Source organism: Canis lupus, chromosome 13 (assembly GCF_011100685.1).
Source record: "Canis lupus familiaris isolate Mischka breed German Shepherd chromosome 13, alternate assembly UU_Cfam_GSD_1.0, whole genome shotgun sequence".
Classification (NCBI taxonomy): Eukaryota; Metazoa; Chordata; class Mammalia; order Carnivora; family Canidae; genus Canis; species Canis lupus.
The window spans coordinates 49,731,953-49,754,350 of NC_049234.1; the positions used below are offsets into that span (position 1 = coordinate 49,731,953).

At 40.9% G+C, this 22,398-nt stretch overlaps 1 long non-coding RNA gene across 2 annotated transcripts in view; it reads left to right on the forward strand.

The window, feature by feature from the left end:
• LOC111098472 overlaps nt 1–22,398 on the forward strand; it is a 32,657-nt gene that overhangs the window by 5,177 nt on the left and 5,082 nt on the right. The window contains exons 2-3 of one of the 2 annotated variants that reach the window (XR_005368380.1): nt 5,342–5,423; nt 5,768–5,913. This is a non-coding gene — a long non-coding RNA (uncharacterized LOC111098472). Of the gene's footprint in view, nt 1–5,341; nt 5,424–5,767; nt 5,914–22,398 lie in introns of those variants that run through there. The other variant, XR_005368381.1, reaches the window with a different exon arrangement.

A 22,398-nucleotide genomic window follows, 5' to 3' on the forward strand; every position in this document is an offset into this window, starting at 1 on the left:
AATGTTTATTCTTCTTATTTAAATGAGAATATTTTCTAAATTCCTCAGTTTTAATTTCTAATATAATTAAATATTGATAGATATAACAGGAAATACTCTTTGAGATCTTCAGTAATTTTCAAGAGTATTAAAATTTGGTCTGGGACTCCCAAGACCAAAATATTTGAAATCAACTGCCATATGAAATAGATGTTATAGCCATTTTATGGTTAGTGTAGTGGGGCTCAAAGAAGGTCAGGAAGAGATCTTTTAAAAGACAAACCTAATTCTATCTTGTTTTCCTTTCCACTCAGCTCTGTGGTGTAGATCTTCACTTCATCCTCTGAAATGAACATATTCTATGATATTAAGTTTAGCAGCTCAACATGTTCCTTATTATCTCTGTCACCAAGTTTAAACTTTTAAGAAAAGGGGCACCTGGGCTGAGCGTCTGCTTTTGGCTCAGGGTCATGATCCTGGGGTCCTGAGATCAAGTCCTAAATCAGGCTCCCCACAGGGAGCCTGCTTCTCCCTATGCCTATGTCTCTGCCTTTCTCTGAGTGTCTCTCATAAATAAATAAAATCTTTTTAAAAATAAATAAATAAATAAACTTTTAAGAAAAAGTATTGAAAACTTGCAAATAGGGCAAAATATATTATGTGCCTTTTCAGAGTCACACTAGAGTATTGTCTAAGAAGCTTGAGTGGGGCTCATCAGACTCTACATCTTATTTGCCCTGTTATTTACTGGTGATGGGGCCTAGAGTCTATTAGATATTAACTGTGGAAGATAAGTGGCAAACGATATTGCTGGTAGAAAAGGTAACTCCAAATGTTACTGTTTTATTGCTCTGATGATAGAAAGCAGTATTGTTTACATGTGGTTTTGCAGTCTTATTCCAAAGTTCTTTTTTCCCCACAGACCATATATTTACTAGTCTCTTCCATTCTCCTTTGAACTGGTTTACTGTCCTGCTGGTTCCCTCACTAATGGGTTAAGTAAGAAGGATAAATAAGAGGCCCATTTGCCCAGCAGATGGAGAAGGAGGTGCTTCTGATTTGGGAAGACCAGCATGTACAATGGCCAGCGTGACGTCTTTAGAGAAATCCAAGAGTTTAGTTTGCGTCTGCAGCAAATCTAGGGTGAGGCCCATGATGCTGCACTTCCACAAGTGCAGTTGAAACTGATGCTGCTGGACCATGGACCATACCTTGAGTAACAAGGGAGTAGGCCAGAGCATAAGTGCATGTAGAAATGTCCAGAAGTGAAAATGGAACCTGACAGAGGTGAATGTGGAATTAGAACAGAGTCCCTAGTCAAAATCATCTTTCTTTCTTTTTCTTTCTTTCTTTCTTTCTTTCTTTCTTTCTTTCTTTCTTTCTTTCTTTCTTTCTTTCTTTCTTTCTTTTTCTTTCTTCTTTCTTTCTTTTTCTTTCTTTCTTTCTTTCTTTCTTTCTTTCTTTCTTTCTTTCTTTCTTTTTCTTTCTTCTTTCTTTCTTTCCTTTCCTTTTATTTTCTTTTTTACAATCTATATATCAAACAAAATGATTCCTAAGCCCAGGCAGGTAGTTCACTCATTTGAAATACTATATGTGATCACTACATTCCAGTATAATCACAGATGTGAGACTAGGTTTTCCCTCAGCGCCATCTTTAGTTGAGCCAAGCTGTATTTGGTGGTGTCTATGGCCATCTAGTGGGCATGAATTGACATAACTAGTGCCTCATAGTAGTTTCCAAAGGGCTCTCACTTTATTTTCACAATAACCTATGAGGTAAAAAAAAAACCTATGAGGTAGATACTGTTTTTCCAATTAGTTTTTTTTTTAAATTAATATTGAGCTAACTATGAGCCAAGCACTATACATGAATGATCTTATTAATTCCCCACGTTAAAAAACAAAATTCAGGGACGCCTGGGTGGCTCAGTGGTTGGGCATCTGCCTTCTTCTCAGGTCATGATCCTGGAGTCCTGGGGTCACATCGGGCTCCCTGCATGGAGCCTGCTTCTCCCTCTGCCTATGTCTCTGCCTCTGTGTGTGTGTGTCTCTCATGAATAAATAAAATCTTAAAAATAAATAAATAGATAAAATTCAATGGAGTAAATTTGAAGATCTAACTGGCTTATTGAGTCATGATCCAGTTGCATCCCATCTCGCAAGAAGAGGGAAGCCCTGAGGAGTTGTACAAAATGGAAGGTTTTTATAGGAAGGGGGTGGTGCGCTGAGTTAGTAGCAACTGGATTGTTCCAGACAAGGTCATCTTCCCCTAAGGTAAAGGGCTAGGGCCTTACCACGCAGATCGCCTCATCTTCCCTTGCAGAAGTGGGTGGAAAATAGAGAGGGTCTGTGTGACAGGTTACTGTGTGGGTGCTGATCAGAAAAGTTTTGACTGACAAGACCACATTTCTGGGGGAGGTTGAAACTACAATTAAATTAGGTAGCAAGCTTCAGTTTGGTGACTTAGCCTGACAAAAATGACTCAGCTTTGGGCCTGTGGCTTTCTTTTTTTATTTTTTATTTTTTTTGTGGCTTTCTTTTTTAACACCCATAACAATCCTATGTGATACTACACCTGTGTTATTATTCCCATTTATAGATGAAGAAGCTGAGGCTTAGCGATGATGAAAAACATACCCATACTCCAATAGCTAATAAATAGGATCACCAAGTTTCAAACCAGAGGAGTCACATGTCACTAACACCAACCATCATCTTCACTTTTTTCCTCCTCCTCCTCCTCCTCTTCTTCTTCTTCTTCTTCTTCTTCTTCTTCTTCTTCTTCTTCTTCTTCTTCTTCTTCTCAAAACATTGTCATTATGTGCCAGGCATTTTCCTAAATCCTTTACAGGTATTACATAATTTAATCCTTACAACAATTCCTATAAGTGACGTATAATTATTATTCCCATTTTATAGATGAGAAAATCAAGGCACAAGGAGTTAAGCAAGTTATCCAAAGTCATCAATAGTGAATAGCATAGCCAGAATTGGAGCCTAGGGAATTATTTTATTTTATTTTAAAGATTTTATTTCCACGTAATCTCTATACCCAATGTGGGGCCCGAAATCACAACCTTGAGATCAAGAGTTGCATACTCTTCCTCTGACTGAGCCAGCCAGGTGCCCTGGGAATTTTTTTATTTCAAAATTTTATATAATTAAAGTTAAATGTGCTTCTCTGACATCTATGAAATGAATCTTTTATTCCTCCATCTCTTTTTTTTCCCCAGGTTTATTGAGATATAATTGATGCATAACATTATATAAGTTTAAGGCATAGAATGTGATAATTTGATACATAGATACTAAGACATGATTACTGCCATAAAGTTAGCTAACACATCCGTCACCTCATATAACTACAAGGTTTTTGTGCAGTGAGAACATTTAAGAATTACTCTTAGCAACTTTCTAGTGCTTTTTTTTTTTAAAGATTTATGTACTTGTTTTAAGTGAGAGTGAGCAAGCATGAGCAGGAGAGGCAGAGGGAGAGAGAATCTCAAGCAGACTTTGTGCTAAATGCAGAGCCCAACAGAAGGCTCAGTCTCACAACTCTGAGATCATGAACCTGAGATCATGACCTGAGCCAAAACCAAGGGTCAGCTACTTAACCAGCTGTCCTACCCAAGCTCCCCACAACTTTCCAGTATTTTAATATATCGTTAACTACAGTCACCATGCTGAATATCAGATTCCCCACAACTTGTCATCTTAAAACTAGAGGTTTGACCTTTTTTCCCTTTCTTCCACATCAGAGCTGCTGGCAACCACTATTCTATTCTCCATTTCTGTGAGTCTGGCTTTTTTTAGATTCCACATATAAGTGAGATTGTACAGTATTTGTCTTTCTCTGTCTGAATTATTTCACTTAACATAATGCCCTCAAGGGAACCCAAAGAATTTTATTCCAGAGCCCATTCTCTTAACCAGTAAACAATTTAAGAAATACAAGTTAATTTGGTTCTCCTTGTTACAAAATTCATGCATACTTAGAAAAGCAGAAAGAAAAAAAATCACTGAAAATTCTAGCTCCCAAACATAATCACAATTAACACTTAGTGCTTCACTAAGTGAAGCATTTCACTTACGGCTTCACTCCTAGCCATAGTACTAAGCTACTTTGTTTTAAATACAGTTGTGATGATACTACAAGAACTATTTTGTGTTCTGTTTCTTTTATTTAACATCATAATAGGCATTTCCAATATCCCCAAACCCATAGGTATTATTGTTAAAGGGTCCTTTATTATTGTTATAATTTGCAGTGCCTACTATGGGTTGGGTACTGGTGTGAGGAATTTCTGTGTATTTAATCTTCACAAAAACTCCATAGTACAGAGACTATTATAAGTCCTCTTTTATCTTTTTAATAAGATTTTATTTATTTATTCATGAGAGACACAGAGAGAGAAAGGCAGAGACATGGCCAGAGGGAGAAGCAGACTCTCTGCAGGGACTCAATCCCAGGACCCCAGGATCAGGACCTGAGTCAAAAGCAGACGCTCAACCACTGAGCCACCCAGGTGCCCCTATAAGCCCTCTTTTATTTTATTATTTTTTAAGATTTATTTATTTATTTATTTATTTATTTATTTATTTATTTATTTATTATTATTATAGACATAGAGAGTGAGAGGCAGAGACACAGGAGGAGGGAGAAGCAGGTTCCATGCCAGGAGCCCGACGTGGGACTCGATCCCTGGGCCAAAGGCAGGTGCTAAACTGCTGAGCCACCCAGGGATCCCCTAAGCCCTCTTTTAGATGAAGAAACAGGCACAGCTGGTAAGTGACAGAGCTACAATTTGAACCTAGGAAGCTTGCCTCCAGAGTCTGCCATCATATAAGTGTGGAAAGTAAGTTTTTAAATTGCTTACATCTTGGGACCCTGGGTGGCTCAGTGGTTTAGCGCCTGTCTTTGGCCCAGGGCGCCATCCTGGAGTCCTGGGATCGAGTCCCATGTCGGGCTTCCTGCATGGAGCCTGCTTCTCCCTCTTCCTATGTCTCTGTCTCTCTTTGTGTGTGTCTTTCATGAATAAATAAATAAAAGTTTTAAAAAATAAATAAATTGCTTACATCTGATATGTTAACTAACTGGATTTTAAATTAAAATTCTATTTATAGGGATCCCTGGGTGGCGCAGCGGTTTAGCGCCTGCCTTTGGCCCAGGGCGCGATCCTGGAGATCCGGGATCGAATCCCACATCAGGCTCCCGGTGCATGGAGCCTGCTTCTCCCTCTGCCTGTGTCTCTGCCTCTCTCTCTCTCACTGTGTGCCTATCATAAATAAAAAAAATAATAATAAAATAAAATTCTATTTATATATTTATTTACTTTAAAATATTTTATTTATTTTTTAATAGTGGGATAGTGAATATTACTCCCTGCTAACATGATGAGGAAAGGAAGTGCAGAGAGGGAAATTTGCCCAAGATCATGAAGCTGGTAAGTGCTGAAGTTAGATTCATATGCAAATTTTTTCACTTTAAACCCTAAGTTCTTATATTCATGCTAAACTCTACAGCTGCATTGCCTAATACTGTAGCCATTAGTCATGTGGCTATTGAGTATTTAAAATGTTGTGGGGTGAATCCAGGTGTGCAGTGAAAGTAAAATATACTCCAATTTCAACCACTTACTGTGAAAGAAGAAGCATAAAAAATTGCAATAATTTTTATATGTGCTACATATTGAAGTTGTAACAGTGTGGATATACTGAGTTAAATGTATGATTACAATTGATTTCATTTGTTTCTCTTTAGTTTTAAAGATGTATTCATTTATTTTAGGGGGAAGGGCAGAGGGAAAGGGAGAGAAAGAGTTCCAAGCAGACTCCACACTGAGCGGAGAGCCCCACACGGAGCTCTACTCCATGACCTGAGCCCCCATCAAGAGGCAGATGCTTAACCAACTGTGTCACCCAGGTGCCCCTTCTCTCCACCTTTTAAATGTAATAACTAGACATATTAAATTACACATGTGGCCCACACTGTATTTCCATTAGCCAGTGCTGCTACAGACCAGCAGTCCTTCAGTTTAATGTGCAAATGAGTCACTTGGTAAAAATGCAGATTCTGATGCAGGAAGCCCAAGGTAGGAGCTAAGATTCTGCATTTCTCACAAGCTCTCAATAATGCCAATGTTGGGGGTCAATGTGGAGCACCTTTGGGAGCAATGCTCTACAGGGAAGGGAGGGAGGCAGAGACCAGTGTTAGATGCCTTGGCAACACCTGTGTTTATGAGGCAGTGGATAAAAATTAAGAGACTCTGAAGTGGAGGAGGGGAGAAGAGCCCTAAAGAGGTCCTAGGAGAACTGGAACAGTATGTCGTCAGGGAAGCCATGATGGAGTCATGCCCACGTGAAACAATCAACAGCAGCACGTCTAAGAGACTAAACAGGGTCCAGCCGGTTTCTCAATGAAGAGGCTACTGACGAATGTGGAGGGCACAGTTTCTGTGAATAATGGATGCTCAAGGCAGATCACACTCTTCTTCTCCACAAAGAGAAAGGACGGTAGGTAAGGCCGATGGCAGGGGCACATGAGAGGGAGTAGGGTAAGGCAGGGGGTGGGTTATGGAGACACTGGTTTGGTTTGGTTTTGCAGGGATGAGATCTGAGTCTATGATTTATGCAGAAAGGGAGGAACATAAAAAAAAAAAGTCAGCCCAGAGAATACTGGTGGCTTCTCTCCTAAATATACAAACATGTTTACTGAATGTCAGCTATGTGTCAGCTCCTGGAGTAAGTGAAACAGCCTCAGATCTCAAGGATTCCACAGTCCTGGAATGCCTCTCCTATGAAGTTTTGAGAAGTCAGTAAATCAAGCATGGATTAGTGATGAGCAATCTTTTCTCCCCACCTCCTCTTTTTTAAGATTTATTTATTTATTTGAGAGAGAAAGAACACAAGGGAAAGGAGTGGGAGAGAGAAAATCCCAAGCACAGAGCCCAAAACGGGGCTCTACCTCATGACCCTGAGATCATGACCTGAGCGGAAGTCAAGAGTAGGATGCTTTACCCAGCTAGGAACCCCTCATGAGCAATATTCTACACGAATCCCAATTCAGGAGAGGTATGAATGTATATATGGTCCTCAAGTTTTCTGAAATTATGTTTAAACATTTTTTATTTCTCAGTCACTGAAGGGTTCCACTTTTAGGCTAAAATTCCACAAATAACATCACTAGTAGCAACCACTTCAGTATGAGCTGACAACACCAGACACCTTTGAAGAAATGTTGAGATGACACCACCACGTGGGGGGTGGTGAAGGGGCCAAGACAGACACGGGGGAGAGATTTGGCATCAGGATTATTGTCCCAGACTGGGAACAACCACAAAAATGCTAGCCTCTTGGAAAATTCCACATGTGGTGGCAACCGGAAGAGGCTGTGCGTGGGGATTATGGAGTAAAGTGACAAGAGTCCAGGGCCACAGTGAGGGGGAGCTGGGGTGCTGATGCAAGACAGAAATTTCATCCTCTCCTATCTCCTCTCCGCCTAAAAGCAGTTAAAAGAGAACACAAGTTCAGGCCCCACCCAGGCCATCTTGTGAATACACTCTGCAGTCCATTAAATTGCCCTAGAGATTCCCAGAAGAGTTGAAGGTCAATCTTCCTTCAATTCTGGTCCTTGAAACCAGCCCACCTGGGGGTTTCTATAAACTATCGTCCCATTGTGTGTAATTCATATGTAAATATTCTAAAGCCCAGCAATCAAAGAACCAGCTCCAGGGGAGTAAACAAGCTTTAGATACACAATGAAAATGCCACTCCCCTTCCAGCTTTAAAAGTGCCTACAGATCACACACAGAAAAACCCGGCCCTGCTGGAGATTCTGGGGTGCCTCTAGCAACTTGGTCTCAACTGCCTCCTATCTCGGACTTCCTCCTCCTACCCTTTTCCTCTTCCTCCCCGAAGGTGGGAGGTGGTGGGGGGTTGGAGCCATCTTAAAGCAGCCTGGCCCGGATAAAGGAAGAAGCATTCTAGTTCTTTCCTTCAAGGCTGAGTGGTTTACCAGGCGGAGACGTGCTTTCAGAAGTGACTCTTAGTTACACATTTCTGGAGAAAGACCTCCTAATGGTGAACCCATGGAAGCCCAGCAACTTACCTGCCTCTGATTACTTTTCTGACACCTGAATAATTAAGGCCCACGCACCCAACATGGTTTGAAAAAACTTTGTTTTCTTCAAACATCCCTGCCTGCAGCCAGGAATAAGCTTCTCCTCTCAGCCTCTTCCCCAGCCTTCCTCTGCTGAGTCTCCAGAAACCCGCCCCAGCTTGCCAGCATGAGGAAGGCCTGCCAAGCCTTGGCCCTTCTACAAGTCATGTCTGAAATTTCACATTCTCTGAAAGGCACACCTAGCCCTCATGAATGACTTCTTTCTCTTCACCCTCATGGTTAGATTTGTGAAACCTCCTCACTCAGACTTGTTCATTCAGGAAATGTTTTATGAGGGCTTACTGTGTGCCTGGAGGTTTTCTAAGGCACACTACAATTCCAAGATGAATGAAGTGGGCAGTCCCATTCCCCAAGGAGCTTGCAGCTCCTTGAGGAATGACAACATGTAAATATATTACCATAGGGTAAGTGCTATGTGTGGGATGTTCCCGGGGTGCCTTGGAAACCCAACCCAAACTTGGGAGTCCTGGGAAGGCTTTCTGAAAGAGGAATGGGGAATCCTATCCTTGGCAGGCAAGTAGACAGGCAGAAGCCTAGAGAAGGGTCCTAGTTCAGGAACACCAGTGGGTCAGCTGGGCTGGGGGGCGAGGTCAGGCAGGGAAAGAGGGGAATAGAATGAGGCTGGAGTGGGGAGTGAGGACCAAAGCCAGGATTTTTTGAGCCAAGCTAAGGAGTTTGGTCTTGATCCCTCAGGGCTGATGGGCCATTTAGGAAAATAACTCTGGGGGCACCTGGCTGGCTCAGTCGGTGGAGCAGCGAAGCGTGCCACTCTTGATCGTGGGGTTGTTAGTTCAAGCCCCACGTTGGGCGTGGAGATTACTTTTAAAGTGTCTTCAGAGAATTTATGTCTTCCTTTGCGTGTGTATGATCTTTCTCCTTCACTGGAATGGAAACTCTGAGATAGCGCTTTTGTCTTGTTTACTGTTTATTATAAACCCAGGACTTGTAGAAGTGCCTAGACCCTAAGAGACCCTTGGAGAATATGCGAATGAAGGAATGAAAGCTGCTGGCATATGATTTGAAGATGAGTGATGGAGAGGGGGCTTGAGGGGGGCAGAGTCCCCTGTAATCCTTGCCGTAATGCCATGACCCCCAAAATGAGGCACTCTCAACGTGGGTGACTATTTTTGGTCTCCTATTGTTGCTGTAACAAATTACCACCAATTTAGTGGCTCAAAAAATCCATAAATCTGTGTTCCTATAGTTCTTGAGGTCAGAAGTCTGAAATCAGTTTTACTGAGCTACAGGCAAGGTGTAGGCAAGGTGGCTCTTTTTGGAGGTATAGGAGAGAACTCATTTCCTTGCCTTTTGTAACTTCTCAAGGTTGCCTGCATCCCTTAACACCTGACACTTTCCTGGAATCACTAACTTCTTCCCTCTGTCCTCAGGTCTCCTACTTGCTCTTTGATTCTCAAACCCCCCTCTGGCTCCCTATTAGAAGGGTACTTGTGATTACATTTAGTGCCCCCCCCCACTGCCCCTGATAATCTGGGATAATCTCTACCATCAAAATCTTCTGTTTAATCACATCTGCAAAGTCCTTTTTCCATCTAAGGTAACACTCACAGGTTCTGGACATTAGGACATGGGTATCTTTGGGGGGTGTTATTCAGCTGATCATAGTGACCAGCACATAAGGTGGTTACTGGGCACTTGAGTGAGCCTGCCTGGAGGTAGGTAGGACTGAGTCAGTTCACCTGAGAGGCAGAGAAGTCTAGTGGTTAAGAACATAATCTGGAGCCAGCCTGCCCCGATTCAAAGCTCTGCTATTCATGAGCTGTGTGATCTTGGATAAGTGACTTAACCTCTCTGTGCTTTGGTTTCCTCATCTGTAAAATCGAGCTAATGAGAAGTATACTCCATAAGGTTGCTGGCATGAGTTAATGCACAGAAAGCATGTGGGTAACTAGTGCAGGTCACACAGTAAGCTCTCAGGAGGTGTTAACTATTTGGGATAGCTCACAGGGAGATCCTGGGGATGCCCTGATCCCACTTCTCAACACAAGCTTTGTCAGCAGCTCAACCCTGAAGAAGCACACTACACTGGGAATCTGAAGTCTCACCCATGCAGGAGAGACTGAATGACTTGGGGTGGTAAAGCAGGACTCCACCTTGCTACTCAAAATTCTCCCATTGAATCTCTGTCTTCAGTCCCAACAACTCCCAATTTTAGAGCATCTGTCTACAAGTTCCCTGAAAGCAAAGGGGAAAGATGCCCCTGTTTTCTTATACCCCCTTCCATTTTTTAGTATGAGATCCAATCCTGGCAAATTACTTCTCTGGGCCTTAATTTCCTCATGTATAAAATAATCATAAAAATCAGCATTAAAATAGCACTTACTGTATGCCAGGTGCTGACCTAAGCACTTTATTGGAATCCACATAATCCTCACAACACCCCTACATTATAGGGAAAAGCATTACTGTCTCCATTTTACAGATAGGGAAATTGAGGACCAGAGACAAGAATAGTCTGGCTAGGAAGTTACCACTGGTACCTCTACTGTGGAACCCTCAGGGCAGGCACTCTGAAGAATCATTTCTCAACCATTATACTTTCTTTCTTTTTTTTTAAGATTTTATTTATTCATGAGAGACACAGGCAGAGGGAGAAGCAGGCTCCATGCGGGGACCTGATGCAGGACTCAATCCAAGAACTCCAGGATCACATCCTGAGCCAAAGGCAGATGCTCAACTGCTGAGCCACCTAGGCATCCCGCATTCCACTTCTTTAGGGATTTAGGGCACTAAATCCCAAGCCATTTCTGAATAGGCTGAGCCTGGGTCATGTGCCCACAGGTGCCCATATTCATCAGCAATTGAGGACAGACTATACCTGGCTCCTTTCAATACCTCTGACAGAGGCTGAGTCATGCCTCCAACAAAGCTCAAACAATGGGTGACTTGCCCCTGTATTCGTTATCTTTGTGGTGTAACAAATTACCCTAAATCATACCAACTGAAAACAACAAACATTAGCTCACACTTTCTGTGGATCAAGAATCCAGATACAGCTTTGCTGGATACTTAGCTCGGGGTCTGTTACTTTTATGTTATCAGCCAGAAGAATAGTAGTCTCGAGGCTCAACTAGGTGAGGGTCCACGTCCAAGCTTGCTCATGTGGCCGTCGTCAGACCTCAGATCTTTGCTGGCTGTTAGCCGATCTTCAGTTCCTTGCCACATAGGCCTTTCCATCGGGCCACTTACACCCTGGCAGCCCGTCCCCCAGAGTGCAGGCTGAGAGAGAAGAATGCCAATGCCTTCTCAGTGCAATATTTAAGAGTAAAGCAGAGAACAGCAGGAAGAAGGAATTAAGGTAGTAGGTAAGGGCAATCCAAAGGACTGGTGAAATAGTTCGATCTTCAGTGTTTCCCTTTGGTTTTCCCATATGTTAGGCAGATAGAGTCCATGTGGAAAAGTATATATATATATACTTAAAACTAAAGGAAAAATAGCATAAAGCTCAGGAATCTACCATGTAGCAAGAAATGAACAAATTCTCAATATAAAAAACATGCAAACATAATTTTGAAATGGATAGAACCGAAGAAGTCAGTTGCCTTGAAATACAAGATCATTGGAACAGATGGAAATCGCCAGTGCTATTATACAGCAGGTTTAATTACAGCAGAAAAAGGAAAGTTAACCCCTGGAAAAAATGAGTCACAGTTTGAAACGTATGAGGTTGTGGCATACATCTTAATGGAGAAAAGTTGTACCATCCTGTTTTGATGTTGGGGCTCCCAATGAAAGATACTCTCAGGAGCTAACTGTGTGTACAAAATTACATTCCATATACCCCAAGTCCTGCACTAGTGGCTTTCAAATGCTTTTGACCTGGACAAAGAGTCATTTGAAGAATGAAATACATTTTTTAAAAGATTTTATTTATTTTATTTGAGAAACAGAGACAGTGAAAGAGAGTGAGCAGAGGTAGAGGGGAGAAGAGAGAAGTGGGGGGCCCTATGTGGGGGCTTGATCCCAGGACGCTGGGATTACAACCTGAGCCAAAGGCAGATGCCCAACTGACTAAGCCCCCCAGGCATCCAAGAAGTACATTGTTATACAACAGCTAATGTGTACACATTCACTCACACATAACTGAGGTACAAGTTTTATGAAAACAATACTTATCCTCATTGTGTTTTATTAATATAGTATGTATTACACTACAAATTTTATATTTTATTGTATGTCATTTTAAAAATCTGGTCAAGAATTAATAGGTCGTGACATGCAGGGAGATAAATACTGCTTTGTAAGATTTTCACCCAGTTTCACCCTGAATTACAGAAAATGGTCAGGATAAAGACACCAAGCCCAAATTTACATTATCTGACTTCCCCATAGGGAAAAGGAAGGGAATCAGGTATGAAACAAATATTTTCTTTTAATAATTTTAATAATTCACAAAGTGAAATCAAGTACTTTTTTCCTCCTCTTCCTTTTTCCAAAGGCACAGGCAGGGCTTTACCGGGGGGGCTGCAGCTCAAGCTGGCGGGAGACACAGTACCAACAGAGAAGAGTTAGACTGGCCTCTCAACCAAGAGCTTTTTTTTTTTTTTTTCAACCAAAAACTTTTAAAATTTTTTCTATCTGTGCTTATTTTCCAGTTCTCATTCCTTATTTTGTGTATTCACGCTTCTTTTTTATTTCTTTTAAGTTAGTAGTTTAACATATTTCAGAGTGTCAGTTCTTGGATTTATTTATTAGTGCTACCTTTTTAAAAATCTCTAAGTAGTTAATTTTTGTATTTGATCTTTGCTTCTCTTATGTTTTGGTCTTTTACATGTTTTCATATTCAGTGCTTACCTTGTTTAATTTTTCTTACTGTATTAATTGCCTCTTGCTAATTATTGCTAATAAATTACCTTAGGGCTTGGTGATGTAAAACATACTTTTTAAAAATCAAATCACATAGTTGACACACATTGCATTTGCCTCAGGTGTCCAACATAATGATTCCACACTCTGTATGTCATGCTATGTTCACAAGTATAGCTACCATCTGTCATCATACAACACCATTACCACACAAGTGACTGTATTTCCTATGCTCTACCTTTCATCCCCATGATTTATTCATTCCAGAACTGGAAGCCTGTATTTCCACCGCCCATTCACCCCTTTTTACCCATCCTCTCACCGCCCTCCCCTTTCCCTCTGGCAACCATCAGTTTGTCCTCTGTTTTTTTTATGGTTCTGTTTCTACTATTTTGTTTGTTTGTTCATGTGGTTTGTTTTTTAGATTCCACATAAGTGAAGTCATATTTGTCTTTCTCTGACTTATTTCACTTAGCATATTACCCTCTAGGTCCACCCATGTTGTCACAAATAGCAAGATTTCCTTCTTTTCTGTGACTGAATAATAGCCATTGTTTTTATTTATTTTTATTTTTTATTTTTTTTAAAGATTTTATTTATTTATTCATGAGAATGCACAGAGAGGAGAGAGAGGCAAGAGACACAGCCAGAGAGAGAAGCAGGCTCCATCCTGGGTCTCCAGGATCATGCCCTGGGCTGAAGGCGGTGCTAAACCGCTGAGCCACCCAGGCTGCCCCCATTGTTTTTATATACCACATATTCTTTATTCATTCATCCATCAGTGGACACTAAGCTTGCTTCCGTGTCTTGGCTATTGTATATAATACTGCAGTAAACACAGGGAGGGGACATGTATCTTTTCAAGTTAGTGTTTTAGTTTCCTTTGGATGAATACCCAGAAGTGGAATTGCTAGATCATACATAGCTCTATTTTTAAGATTTTGAAGAGACTCCACACTGTTTTCCAGAGTGGCTGCACCAATTTAAATTCCCACTAACAGTATATAAGAATTCTCATTTCTCCATAATCTTGCCAACACCGGTTATTTCTTGTTTATTTCTTTTATTAGCCATTCTGACAGGTATGTGGCGGTATCTCATTGTGGTTTTGATTTGCATATCCCTGAATATTAGTGATGTTATGCATCTTTCCATGTGTCTGTAAAACAGCATCATTTATTATTTTATAGTTTCTCTGGGTCAAAAATCCTGGCTTCACTGGGCCCCCTACTTCAGGATCTATGGTGAGGCTGCAATCAAGATATTGGCCAATGAGGGATATTTGGCTGGCTCAGCTGGTGGAGCATGCAGCTCTTGATCTTGCAGGTTCAAGCCCCATGTTGTGTGTAGAGATTACCTAAATAAATAAACTTGAGAGACACCTGGGTGGCTCAGAGGTTGAGTGTCTGCCTTTGGCTCAGGGCATGATCCCGGGTCCAGGGATCGAGTTCCACATCAGGCTTCCTGCATGGAGCCTGCTTCTTCCTCTGCCTGTGTCTCTGCCTCTCCCTCTCTGTGTCTCTCATGAATAAATAAATAAAATATTTTTAAAAAAATAAATGATAAACTTAAAATAAAAAAAGGTACTGGCCAAAGACATAGTCATCTTTAGATTCAGCTGGGACAGAACCACTTCTAAGCCCACTCAGTGGTTTAGTTCCTCTTTGGCTGTTGGTCTGAGGTTGGCTGTTATTTCCTTGGAAGCTGGCCCTTACCATCAGACAGGCATGAGAGGAGAGCCATGGATAAAAAGGACCAGTAAGATGAGGATAACAGTATTTTATAATGAAAGAAACCAGAATATGTCACTGCAAAATATGCCTCTTTGATATAAAAATTATTTTGAGCTAAAGACAATCAAGAAGTAGATACAAGAAAATCTTCCTGTCCTCCCCCTATTTGCCTAAAAGTACGACCTAAATATTAAAAGGTATCCCTCCTCCCCTTTCTACAAGGAAGGCCAAAAGTTAATTACCAGACACAACCTTAGACCTATAGCAGCCTGGAGATGGCACTAAGGAATCTATATGACAAACTTTACTAACTAGCTTTTATTCCTATTTTTTAAGATTTTATTTTGGGGGCATCTAGGTGTCTTAGTTGGTTAAGCGTCTGACTCTTGATATTGGCTCAGGTCATGATCTCAGGGTCATGAGATCAAGTCCTGAGTTGGGCTGTGCACTGGGCATGGAGCCTGCTTAAGATCCCCTTTCTCTCAGAGGATGCCTGGGTGGCTCAGCAGTTGAGCATCTGGCCTTTGGCTCAGAGCGTGATCCCAGGGTCTGGGGATCAAGTCCCACATTGGGCTTCCTACAGGAGCCTGCTTCTCTCTCTTCCTGTGTCTCTGCCTCTCTGTGTGTCCCTCTCTTGAATACATAAATAAAATCTTTTTTAAAAAAAATCCTCGGGATCCCTGGGTGGCGCAGCGGTTTGGCGCCTGCCTTTGGCCCAGGGCGCGATCCTGGAGACCCAGGATCGAATCCCACATCGGGCTCCCGGTGCATGGAGCCTACTTCTCCCTCTGCCTGTGTCTCTGCCTCTCTCTCTCTCTCACTGTGTGCCTATCATAAATAAATAAAAAAAAAATTGTTTAAAAAAAAAAAATCCTCTTTCTCAGGACAGCTGGGTGGCTCAGTGCTTGAGCATCTGTCTTTGGCTCAAGGTGTGATCCCAGAGTCCCAGGATTGAGTCCCACATCGAGTTCCCCGCAGGGAGCCTGCTTCCCCTTCTGCCTATGTCTCTGCATCTCTCTCTGTGTCTCTCATGAAAAAATAAATAAAATCTTAAAAGAAAAAAGATCCTCTCTCTCTTTTTCCCTCCCCCTTCCCTGTCCCACTGGTGTGCACTCTCTTCTCCCTCTAAAAAAAAAAAAAGAAAGAAGAAAGAAAGAAAGAAAAGATTTTATTTTTACATAATCTCTATATCCAACATGGGACTGGAACTCACAACCCCTAAATGAAGAGCCACATTCTTCTCCAACTGCACCAGTCAGGTGCCCCCTAACTAGCTTTTATTTATCATTAGTTTTCTATATATTTACCTTCCTAGAGTTTGCCACTTAAGGAAGTCTAAAACTACCTTCCTTTATCCTGTCATTTCTCTACAGATTATTTTTTTAAGATTTTATTTTATTTTTATTTTTATTTTTATTTTTTTTTTTTAAGATTTTATTTATTTATTCATGAGAGACAGAGAGAGAGGCAGAGACACAGGCAGAGGGAGAAGATGGCTCCATGCAAGGAGCGCGATGTGGAACTCAATCCCAGGACTCCAGGATCACGCACTGAGCTGAAGGCAGACACTTAACCGCTGAGCCACCAGGCATCCCTCTCTACAGATTTACTGTTGTTTGTTGAAGATACTGTATAAGCCAGAGCTCTAAGCCACCTTTTTTAGTTACTCTGAGTCTCTCCCATGCATATGTGAGATCTACATGTTATTAATGTCAATTTGTTTTTCTCTTGTTGATATGTCATTTGTTACAGAGGCTCATGCTGAGGACTTAGAATGGTAGAAGGAAAAGGATTTTCTTTCTCTCCTGCAGTAATCTGCTGACAGAAGTTTCAGTCCATCATACTGCTGTATTCTATTCATTAGAAGAAAATTATTAGGTCTAGTTAATGCTTAAGGGAAAGAGATTTGACAAGGGTGTGAATACAGGAATTAGGGATCACTAGAACCATGTCAGTACTGTCTACCACACCTACATAGAGTAAATCTTTGGGTGCTTTTGCAGTCATCCTCAGACATGTGCAGAATGGCAAAATTTTTAAATTGGCTGGTGTGCCAGCTGAATTGAATAAGGTTGAATTAGGTGACCCCCTGCCTTTTTATTTTAGCTCTCATCTTATAAACAAATGTCCTCCCACAGTCTAATTAGTGCCATATTTTCCATATTTTTTTCCATATTTTGTGGCTTTTTATTTATTTGTGACTTCACTGTTTGTACTCCTACATTAAGTGTCGAAGGGCTGCCTAGTATTCCTATGTGCAAGAATGTTGTGATATGCCTTAAGGAGCAAATACATGTGTTAGAGGAGCTTCATTTAGACACGAGTTATAGTGCTATTAGACATGAATTCAAAGTTGATCTGTCAACAAATATATAATAAATAAGCTGTCTTTAAGCAGAAGCACCCATAAAACAAAGTTATACATTGGCTGTTGAACAAAAATATTATGACCATAGTGTCACAGGAAGCTAACCCTGTATTTTCCCCAGGAGCAGTGGTTCAGTACTTGTTAAATTAGTGTTGGCAGCAACTTGACAGAATTTACAAATTAAAAAAAAAAAAGTAATTTACAAATAGGGGTGCCTGAGTGGCTCAATCCATTAAGTGTCCAACTCTTGATCTCAGCTCAGGTCTTGATCTCAGGGTCGTCAGTTCAAGCCCCATGTTAGGCTCTGTGCCGGGAGTGGAGCCTACTTAAAAAATTTTTTTTTTTACAAATAATAATACTACTACAATAATATGAATCAAGCTGTATTAGTGTTTGTATTTAAGGCTGTGACTTTTCTTTCAAGGTGGGCTTTTTGTGCATCTCAGCATTCTGATATGTAAAGTGTGTCTGTTGTTAAGCTACTTTCTGTAAAATCCAAACCCAGAAAGAATTGCTTTCCAGGTACCTCAAATCCTACAGGCTGGTGGTTTTGAATCCTCCTTGCTGGGCTCTGTGAGGTGGGGCTGGAACTCTATAAGCTGCATTCCTTCTCTGTCAGCTGGCTGCTATTAGGTTCTACCAGGAGGGGGCACTAGACAGGGGGACTAGAAGGTAGGAGGAGGAAACCAGAACTTTGGCCAGCAACGTCTTTTTACTGTGGTGACAGCAGCAACTGGTTTTAGCCTTCAGATTCTTTTCCATGGTCCCTGAATGAGCCCCACTGTACCTCTCAGCTCAGTGGGACCTCTGCTAGAGCATGGCAGCTGCTACCTGCAGGCATTACCTTGGTGTTACCTCAGAGTCTCTGCTTTTTCCTGACCTTTAAGATCTGTATAAGTGATTAAATTTCCACAGAGAGAAATTCTTTAACTTTTTATTTTGAAATAATTTCCAATTTATAGAAACATTGCAGGAATAGTACACAGAAATTCTCAATACCCTTATACCCTTTGCTGAAATCCATTGATTTTTTTCATTTGAGGTGAAATTTACATATTAACATTTACAATTAACCATTTTAAAGTGAACAGTTGGGACGCCTGGGGGGCTCAGCAGTTGAGAGTCTGCTTTCAGCTCAGGGCCTGGTCTGGGATTCCGGGACCAAGTTCCACTCGGGCTCTCTACATGGAGCCTGCTTCTCCCTCTGCCTGTGTCTCTGCCTCTCTCTGTCTCTCTCTTTGTCTTTCATGAATAAATAAATAAATCTTTAAAAAAAAGTAAAGTGAACACCTGAGTGACAATGAGTACATTCACAATAAATCTATCAATTTTTGACATTTTGCCACATTTGCTTTTTTTTTTTTTAAGACTTTATTTGAGAGTGAGAGCTCAAGCAAGAGAGAGAGAGAGAGAGAGAGAGAGAGAGTGAACAAGCATGAGCAGGGGGCAGAGGGAGAGGGAGAGGAAAAAGCACTCAGCAGGCAGACGCTGATGAGGTTGATTCCAGGACCCCTGGATCATGACCTGAGCTGCAGGCAGCTGCTTAACTGACTGAGCTATCTAAGTGTCCCTACTTCATTCTTTTTAAAGATTTATTTATTTATTTTAGAGAGAGCTCGTGTCCCTGGGGGAAGAGGTACAAGCAGGGGCAGAGGGAGAGGGAAAGAGAAACCCAAGCTGACTCCCCGCTGAATGCAGAGCCCCATTCTGGAGCTTGACCTCACAATCCTGAGATCAGACCAGAGCCAAAACTAACAAACACTTAACTGACTGTGCTGCCCAGGCACCCCACCACATTCATTTTATAATTCACTATCTCTGTAGATACATGCCTAAGCATGCATATTTATGCATCATTATTTTTTATCAACCATTTGAGAGTAAATGTCACATTCCTTTATCTCATACTGTGATTACATGAGCTTTTGAAGGACAACATTTCATATAAAACCTTTGGTAAGAAAAAAATAAAATAAAAACCTTTGGTAAGGATGCCTCAGCAGTTGAGCATCTGCCTTCGTCTTAGAGCATGATCCTGGAGTCCCGGGGTTGAGTCTCACATTGGGCTTCCTGCTTGGAGTCTGCTTCTCCCTCTGCCTGTGTCTCTGCCTCTCTCTCTCTCTGTGTCTCTCATGAATAAATAAATAAAAGCTTTTAAAAAATGTACCTTTGGTACATTACTTTTATCTAATCTATAGTCTCTAATCCCGTTTTGTGAATCGTCTCAATAATGTCCTTTATAATGTTATTTTTCCCACTAGTTCCAGACACAGTTCAGGAAGACATTTAGTTGAATTTAGTTGAATTTAGTTGTCATGTCTGTTTAGTCTCTTTTAATGTGGAATAGTCAGTGTTACATAGCATTGATATTTTTAAAAAGAATACAGGTCTGTTATTAGAGTGTTCTTCAGTTTGGGTTTCCGTTTGAGTACAGCCTGGTTTTACATTCCCATAAGTGATTTATGACCTTTTCAGGTTATCACAAAATTTCTGTCTGCCTCTGGTAGTGATATTAATTTCAATTATCCAGTCTAGGTTTGTCCAGTTTCTTTACCATATACTCTTTTGCTCCTTGCAACTAATAAACAGTCTGTGAAGAGACACTTTTAAACCATGAAAATATCTAGAAATTTCATAATATTTATCTTCTGTACAGTTTGTAGTTTCCACTTAGATCTTCTCTTGGGGGATCCCTGGGTGGCGCAGCGGTTTGGCTCCTGCCTTTGGCCCAGGGCGCGATCCTGGAGACCTGGGATCGAGTCCCACATCGGGCTCCCGGTGCATGGAGCCTGCTTCTCCCTCTGCCTGTGTCTCTGCCTCTCTCTCTCTCTGTAACTATCATAAATAAATAAAAATTTAAAAAAATTTAAAAAAAAAGATCTTGGATTTTTCTTTGATACAAAGTTATTATAAAGAGAGCTTTCAAATTCCAGATCTTAGGGTGTAAAATATAACTCCATAATTCCTGTTTTTTATTATTTTGTGATGTGTTTTTGTTTTGTTTTGTTTTTGTTTGTTTGTTTTGTGATGTATTTTAATTCAGAATATTTTCAATTAAAAAATTATCCTTTTAAATTGCTGGGATAGTTCAAAACTTGAAAGATAGAAAGAACATACAGTGAAATCTCTCACCAGCTACCCGGTTCTCTTGCAGTAATCAATGTTACAAGTTTCTCTGTGTCCTTCTAGAGCTAGTCTCTGCATATAAAGCAAAAACATATAGGGACTCCTGGGTGGCTCAGTGGTGGAGGTCTTCCTTTGGCTCAGGGCGTGGTCCTGGAGTCCTGGGATCAAGTCCCCCATCAGGCTCTTCACAGGGAGTCTATCTCCCTCTGCCTATGTCTCTGCTTCTCTCTCTGTCTCTCATGAATAAATAAAGTCTAAAAAAATTTTATATCCCCCACCCACACAAATTAACTTTTGTCTGTACTTGCACCACTGTCCTGCATTAGGCTTTTTTCCACTTAACAATATATCCTGGAGCTCATTAAATATTAGCTTCCCATATTCATCCTGATGGCTGCATACTATTTTTTTTAAGGATATTATTTTTAAATAATTTCTACAACCAATGTGGGACTCGAACTCACAGCCTCAAGATTAAGGGTCATATGTTCTATCAACTGAACCAGCCAAGCAGCCCCTGATGGCTGTATACTATTGCATTGTATACATGTACTATTATTTATTCAACTAGCCCTCTTGACTTTTAGGTCGTTTCCATCCTTTAGTCTTTGTATAAACTATGGTGCAGAATAACCATATACATACACTAGTACATATGCAAGTGTATCTATAATATAAATTCCTGAATATGGTATATCTGAGTCAAAAATATGTAATTTTGTACTGCAATTTTGATAAATGTTGCCAATGTACACTTCATCAAGATTCCACAGAGATTGTACCAATTTACAGGGAATGGGTCTTAGCACAGTTGTTCCTTTATGCAATAGCTGTAAGAAAGGAAATTTGAAAATGGTATCAATCCAAGAAGATTGTAAAGGAGTGGCTTTTCCAAAAATGATACATACATTCCATTTTGCAAAATATAATTCTTAGGATTCAAAAAACTTACTTTATAGATAAGGCTGGAATTTAAGCTTAATTCATATACTTGTAAAAATTGTTGTTTCTCCCAATCCGAAGATTTGCTATTTAGCCTAATTTTTTACTTTAATGATGTATATATTTCCAAGTCTGCTTTAAACAATTGAGTACAAACTCAGGAAGGTAGCAAATAGTTCAGCTGTTTTACAGACATGAGCCTGGCAAAGGGGAAGAGGAAAAAGGGCTCTCAACTGAACCTCTCCTGCAGGCTTTTACTGTCCCTCAGGCATTTTCCTTGCCCAAATAAGAAGGAAAATTATTTTCCAGTCTTAAATTGAATGCCAAAATTATTCTTGGAATTGTTCCCTTAATCTGTCAGTTTCATTTTTCCCATGGAGGCGTGATCAGGGTGGCCAACCCTTCCCAGTCAGAATCAGGGTGGGAATTTGATTGCTCCCACAGACAGCTACTTTGGAAAAACTCCTTGCGAGGTGATTTTAAGAAGTGACTACAAACATCAGAGAGCTAGTCCTGGGATCTGAAGCACTAACTGTACAGGTGACTTATGTCTTTCTACAGTGTAGTGGCTAATAGAGACAAAAAGGAATTAATCATTTCCAGGAGAGGAAAGACTGAGAAATCAAATTCCAGGTGCTTCAGTGTTTATCTCTAGCTCATTTCTTAAATTCTTCATTTTCTTTTCTATTTTTTCTTTAAAGATTTTATTTATTTATGCATGAGAGACAGAGAGAGGCAGAGACAGAGGCAGAGGGAGAAGTAGGCTTCCTGCGGGAACCTGATGCAGAACTTGATCCCAGGATGCCGCAATCACCACCTGAGGAAGACACTCAACCACTGAGCCACCCAGATGCCCCAATTTCTTCATTTTCATTCTCTTTCCCAGTTTGGTTGAGTCAAGAATCTGGGCTTTGGAGCCAGACCCACCTCAGCTCACAACTCATATCCAAGCTTTGTCTTTTGTTGTCCATGGGACCACAGGTGAGTTAGTTAGCTTCCCAGAGACAAAGGGTCCTCAACAATAAATCTGGAGTCTTACTACCTTCCTTGCAAAGTCAACGTGAGGATTACTGGAAGTCAAGTGCATGGGCACAGTGCCTAGCACAGTCCTGACAAACAACTCTGCATAGATGTTTATTTCTTTCCTATTATCCCCTTTCTAACCTCTCTGACCAGTGACCTGAAACTCATTCTTTCAGAGCTTATAGTCTTGACCAGTACTAAATTAGAAGAGAAACATTATAGTA